The sequence below is a fragment of the Hibiscus syriacus genome, unplaced genomic scaffold (assembly GCF_006381635.1).
Source record: "Hibiscus syriacus cultivar Baekdansim isolate YM2019G1 unplaced genomic scaffold, ASM638163v2 tig00005974_pilon, whole genome shotgun sequence".
In the NCBI taxonomy this organism is placed as follows: Eukaryota; Viridiplantae; Streptophyta; class Magnoliopsida; order Malvales; family Malvaceae; genus Hibiscus; species Hibiscus syriacus.
Genome location: NW_024062076.1, coordinates 4,110,764 through 4,117,977, shown reverse-complemented (window position 1 = coordinate 4,117,977; position 7,214 = coordinate 4,110,764).

Genomic DNA, 7,214 nt, shown 5'->3' with positions numbered 1-7,214 from the left:
AAAAAGAAAAGAAAAAAGGGAAAAGGGAAAAAAGAAAAATTGAAAGGAAGGTTCAAGATGAAAATCCACAGAGATCGTCTTAAAACCAAATGAAGGATTTGAGTTGAAAACCTAAAAGGGTGGTTTAAATACATTTTGTTCTTAGGCATCTTGCAATTAAACCATCTCGAGAGCGTGGTATTTTTGGAATAACTTTACATTTGTAAATATTTTTGGCAACGTTTGAGATCTTCCACACAGAAGCTTACCTCAGTGCTCCAGATTGTATCAAGTTGATTGGTTCAAGAATACTCATGCTAGTGATTGTTGGGTCATCTGACTCTTATTTCTAGATTTTTCCCATTCATGTGTTTAACATTACTTTGTATAAACTTTCATATCTTTATCAATAAATTCCAAGTTCATCATTTCAATTTCATTATTTTTATAAGCATCTTATAAGTGGATTAACATAGCTTCAAGATAAGCAAATGATTTCTTGGTATTGCTTTAAGCTAATACTTTTAAGTACAAGGAATTCAAAGTAAGTCATAGTGTCAACACTTATGATCATTGTTGAAAAGTGTAAGACAAAACACACCAAGCAAAGATTTCTATAGGCCAAAATATGAAAAAGGTCAGTGAAATGATGTCAGCTCAACTTACAAATTCAAGCTTTTACCACCATGTGGTCATTTGGGGCAAGTAAAGCAATCAAAAATAAAAAGAAATTTTCAGTAAATAAAACATGAAAGGTGCTTTGAGAATAGAGATCCAAAGTAAAGAGCCTATGAGGTAAAAACCCATTGGAAATGCAAAAATCAAATCAAATCCAAGAGAATAGCAAAGAAGAAATCCCAACAAAGATAAAGATTCAACAAAGAGAATGAAACAATAATTTACCAGAACAAAGGAACTCACAATATTAAAATGACATCATGCACCCATATTTAGGTATATACAAAAATAGGAGCATACACATTCATTTTATCAATTTTGAATTCTTGACAGGATGTCAACAGGTCAACAAAGATTACAATACATTTCCATGTAGAATGAGAACATTTCAACAAATAATTAATCCACATCTTCATTTCTGAAATAAGTGGATCTCAACAAAGATTTGAGAATCTTCGGGTCAATACCTTTGGGTACTTCAAACAAAATTGTTACTGACATATGACAATTCTTTTATAGATTCAAATCCATCACAGAAGAAAGTGAATCATCATTTTCAATGGAAGGGTTCATAATTAGAAGAACTCATCTGAAAAGGGAGAAAAAGTTCATAATGAGAATAACTTGTTCGAACTTTTGCTCAAAATCTATCACAGAATGAGGTGGATCGACATTTCCAATTGAAGGGTTCATAATGAGAAGAACTCGTCCGAAGAGGGAGAAAAGTTCATAATGACAAGAGCTTGTTCGACATTTTACTCAAATCCATCACAAAAGGAGGTGGATTCATAATTCCAATAGAAATGTTCATAATGTGAAGAATTCGCCCGAAGGGGATAAAAAGTTCACAATGAGAAGAACTTGTTCAACCTTTGCTCAAAACCATAACAGAAGAATATGGGTCAGCACTTTCAACAAGGTTCACAATGAAATGAGCTTGTTCAAACGAGTGAGAAGTTTATAATGAGAATAACTTTTAGCTCAAGTATTTTAGCAGTTCGAGCCTGATAAAAATGGTACTTTAAATCTTTGCTATATTCTTGTTCTCAACAACGAGCAAAGAGGGCAACTGTAATCACCATTTTTATTATATTTTTATTACTTTTCTATTATTATTATTATTATTATTTTATTAGTTGTAGTAGTACTTATTATTATTTTTATTATTTTATTATTATTAATATTATGTTATTATTATTATCTTTTTATTTTATTATTATTAAACCTTTTTAGCACAATCACTATTCCAAATAAGGTCCAAACCATACATAATTCTTATTTTTATTTTAAACCTATACAAAATTCAACCTCAAAATCAAAATACAATCTATTGGTCCAGCACTAATGGAGCCTGTTCGATCCGATTCAAGTAAAAAATTTAGGGTTTTGAGAACCTAAATCACATTTTAGTCGCCACTACTAAAAATCGTTGGATCTGATGATCCATGATTAACCTTACATTAAGGGTATTGTTCAGCTTCATCACCTTTTTTTGCTCCCTTCCATTTTAGCAGCTGCATTATTAGTCCCAGCAGGCCACGTCGTAGCCACATTGGTCCTAGGGCCCCTCACATGCCTTTCCTCGACTTTTAGTGGCCTCCATGCACTGAGTGGTCCCCTCCTCGCCAAACCAGTAAGCCACGAGGCATCTCAAAGGCTCCAAATCAGCCTAATTAGCAGGCCATGTAACAAAAAGCAACAGCAAATCATCATCCAAATCAACATGCAAGACAAGAAATCAGACAAAAATTCAAAAAAATTAATCTTTCTTATTTTTTACCTTTGTAACCTCAAATGTTTTATAAAAAAACCCAACTTTCATTGTAATGGGGTTGGCATTTTAACTCTAAAAAAATCTTAGAAGCAATAGAGAGGTATTTTACCTCATTTATTTCTTTTCTTTTTTTTGAGCAAAATATTGCATGCATCGGGGGGTTCTTTTGGAAACAACAGAAAGTGGGAGAAAAGAGTGAGTATTTTTTTAGCTGGGTAGTTCGGGCTCTTCATCGGAGTCTAGTTACTGGAGAGTGGGGAGGTGAGGCGTCGGTGAGCATTAGGAGTTTAAGGGGATTCGATTAAGGTTTTTTAGCCCCAAACTGGAGCTTTAAGTTTTGTGTGGTGTTATTTTAGGGATCATTTGGTTTAGGGTAGAACCCAACCAGCGATGGTGGTGGTCGAGGGTGCTAATTGCCGATTTATGGCAACCTTAGAGGGTGGAAAGTGCTTGGTTTTAAAAAAAAGAAGGGTAGGAGATAAAGGTTTGGGATTTGGTTTTTGTTTAGGAGGTCGTTTCATATCCTTGGGTGGCTTCAGCGGTGGTCGTCAGAGTAAAAGGCCAACGATTTATGGTGGCAGACGGCGTGGTGTTTAGGCTTTGTAGGGCTCTCGATCGAGCCATGGAAGATGGGTTTGGTTTTTGAGAGAAAAAAGAAAGGGGAGGGAGTGTTGTGGCTAGGTTTAGTTTTTTCAGCCAAAAATGGCTGAAAAAGATGATATATTGTCACGTTTTTGGGTTCTTATCCTTCTAGGTTAGCAGTTTCTTTGCATTTTAGTCACTAGGGAGCCTTATTTTACTATTTTTTTAGCATTATGTTTTATTTTGTTTCAATTTAGTCACTATACTACCATGTTATTTATTTGAATTTTGTCACTAACTTTTTACATTGTTTCATTTTAGTCACTGTTTTATTTTGTTTCTTTATTTTATTTAAGAATCTGGTCTATAGTTTCAATTTATTCATTTTAGTCATTGTTTGTTCATGATTGGCCACTCTTTTATTCTCATTACATTTTGGTCCCTAATATTAAAATACGAATATTAAATGCTAATACAACCTCATAATGATCTGCCCTAGGGTATGATTTGTGTTATTCATGGTTCGGGTAAAATTTTAACTTTTTAACCGCTAACCCTATAATTTTCTAACTTTTAACATCTAACTTATAATATATATTCAAATCATTCTACGACCTCACGATGACCCGCCCTGGGGTATGATTCGCGTTATTCATGGTCCATGTAACAATTAAAACTATTAATCACTAACTCAAACTTTATTCGATTGCTTTAATTTTTTCATTTAATTTTCTGTTATTTTAATTTTTGACTTAAATTATCAATGTTTATATTTTAGTCCTTTAATTTCCAACTTTAATTTCTTGTTATTTGGATTTTATATTATGATTTTTAGTTTAGTCACTAGGTTTGCTTATTGATTTTTACCATGCATTTTATAATTATTTTAATTTAGCCATTTTGTGTTTATTAATTGCCTTAAATTTAGGTCCTAATTTAGGTTACCATATCTTTATATTTACTCTTTAAATTTAGATTCCTTTTGATTTAGTCCCTAGAGCTTTTAATTTAGATGAATAATTTCATAATCTATTAAAATTAATTAGGATTAATATTAGAGCCTCGATTTTAGGCTTAATTTCAATTTTAGTCCTTAAATTTAGGTGAATTCTTAATTTGGTCCTCGTTTTTGCTCGAGGTTCCATTTTCATTATTCGAATTGTTAACTGATTAAAATTAATTAGGATTAATATTAGAGCCTTCACTTTAGGATTAATTTTAATTTTAGTCCATAAATTTAGGCGAATTCTTAATTTGGTCCTCACTTTTACTTGAGGTACCATTTTAATTATTTGAATTTCATAATTTATTAAAATTAATTAGGATTAATATTAGAGCCTCCACTTTAGGCTTAATTTCAAATTTTAGTCCTAAAATTTAGAAAAATTCTTCATTTGGTCCTCGCTTTTTCTCGAGGTTCCATTTTAATTATTTAAATCGCATAATTGATTAATATTAATTAGGATTAATATTAGAGCATTCATTTTAGGTCTAATTTCAAATATTGTCCTTAAATTTAGGCAAATTCTTTATTTGGACCTCGCTTTTGCTCGAGGTTCCATTTTAATTATTCGAATCATATAATTGATTGAAATTAATAAGGTTAACAATTAGAGACTCCAGTTTAGGCTTAATTTCACATTTAATCCTTAACTTTAGGAGAATTTTTATTTGGTACTTGATTTTGCTCGAGGTTCCATTTTAATTATTTGAATCAAATAATTGGTTAAAATTAATTAGGTTAATAATTAGAGCCTCTATATTTAGGTTTAATTTCATAACTAGTCCTTTGACTTAGGGGAATTTTTTATTTGGTCCTCGCTTATGCTCGATGTTCCATTTTTTATATTCGATCCAATAATTTACTAAAAATGATTAGGATTAATAATAGAGCCTACACTTTTAGGTTTAATCCCATAGATTCTTTAAATCTTATAATTTGACACTTTAAGCTAGAGTGAAGCTTTAATTAATCCATTTAGTATAATTAGGTTTAATGGCTGACTGATTGATTGATTGATTGATTGCATTTTATTTTTAAAAAATAAGGCAATGTTCATTTATTAGGGGTTAGTAGTGTATCTCCCGCTTTTCCCCGGGGTGACCACTATTGATGCTCAAGGTAAATCAACATCATTTTCAAAACCTCCTATCATGATTTGTAAATCATTAAGGCAATGTTCATTTATCATGATTGGTAACAAAGCTTTCGCTTTTGCTTGGGGTGGTCGTTATTAGTCTCGGTAAATCGACATCATTTTTAAAATATGCATACATAGAGGATTTTAAATTAAATAAAATTTCAAACTCAAAACTTCCATTTTTAAAATATAGGGTAATTGACTAGGTACCAATTTTGGGCACTTTGGGGGTGCTAATCCTTCCCCATATGTAACTGACTCTCAAACTTGATTTCTAATTTCACAGACCAAAACTTGGTATTTTTTATAAAATAAAATGTTTTATTAAATTTACCTGATTTTTAGTGTTCCAATCTCACCTTAAAAATGATTGGTGGTGACTCCTATCTTTTCATAAATACATTTTATTTTCCAAAAACGTCATATCAGTCTTCCCACTAGAAATCAGTTACGATAATAGGGTTTAGTATTTTAGGATGTAATTTATAGGGTTTGGAGTAAATTACAAAACAATAGAAATAAATATGGGCCAATTTCAAATAAAAATATAATTTTAAGGACTAAATTGAGCAAACATGAAATTGCAAACTGAAATTTAAATAAATTAAATAATAAACAGGGATCAAATTGAAACAATTGTAAAATGTAAACACACAGGGATCAAACTGAAATTTAAATAAATTACATGGTCTCAAAATATAAAATAGAACGAAGACAAAGAAATTGAAATATGAAAATAGGAGTAGAAATGAAACAAAATGTGAAGAGAGAAAGCAAAATAAAAAAAAGTGAGGAGGAAGGAGATATGTTGAGCGGTAGTAGAAGTAAAAATATTGGAGAAAAAAACCCTAAATAACATATAAATAGGGAGTAGGGCAGTAAATGAGACGAGACAGATCGTGAGCTACTTGAGATCGACTCGGTCAAGGCTCAGTAAATACTCGGATCAAATGGACTCGACTCGAACTCGAGCTCGACTCGAATTCTTAACGAGCCGAAATGAGCAACTTGATACTCGACTCGAAAAGCTCGTGAGCAGCTTCAAAATATAATATATTAAGATTTTATTTAAAAAATATAAATTATTAATAATATTAACATTTATGTGTTGATTGTTTTAAAAAAATACAATAAGACTTTCATGTATTTAAGGTTCAGGTTTGAGTTTGAGGATTCAATCTTGTTAAGTTTAAGATTTTTTTTTTATTTCGAGCCTTTTCGAGCTGCTCACGAGCTTCAGTTCAGGATTTCGAGTTCGAGTTGAGCTCCATTTCAGAGTTTTCGAGACAAGTCAAGCTCAGCAATACTCGAGCTCGACTCGGCTCGTTTACACCCCAGGGAGTGGTATTTTCGTAAATAGATTATCATTTTCATAAATAAATTTATAATTTTACAATTTGATATTATTATTATTCTTTAAATAATTTTTATATTTTTTTACCTTTTTTTGTTAGTATTATACTATTATTATTATATTCAAAATATATTATTATTATTATTATTATTATTAATGAAAAGTAAATATTAGTATTAATACTATTTATTAAAGATATTAGTACTATTATTAATCATAGTTTTGTAGAATAGTTTAAATAAAAAAAAAGGTACATTGCACCGAATCAATGATGATCCTTTTTTATTATTTTATTTTGATCGTTGATTTAAAAAAATTACATTTTGATCATTTCTATTTTTGGATTTATCTTATTTCTTTTCACAAAACCAATAACTCCCGTTTGTTTGATGACATGACACTTTAGTAAAAAAAGTTAGATTTTATTTTAACCCCTAAATTTTAGAAAAAATATTAATTTGACCCTAAACTTTAAATAAAATACTATTTTAATCCTTAAACTTTAGCTAAAATATCAATTTAACCTCTAGATCCAATGAAAGTTCATGTTGCCTACAATCACTCATCACCATTGTTGGTTAAAATCGATTGAAGTTACCAAACAACATTGATCACTTTTGTCGACGATCTTTGGACCCAAAAATTTTCAATACACTCATTTTTAACCTCCTAGACGCGAATCTAATGTCTTTTTCACAAAAGAAAT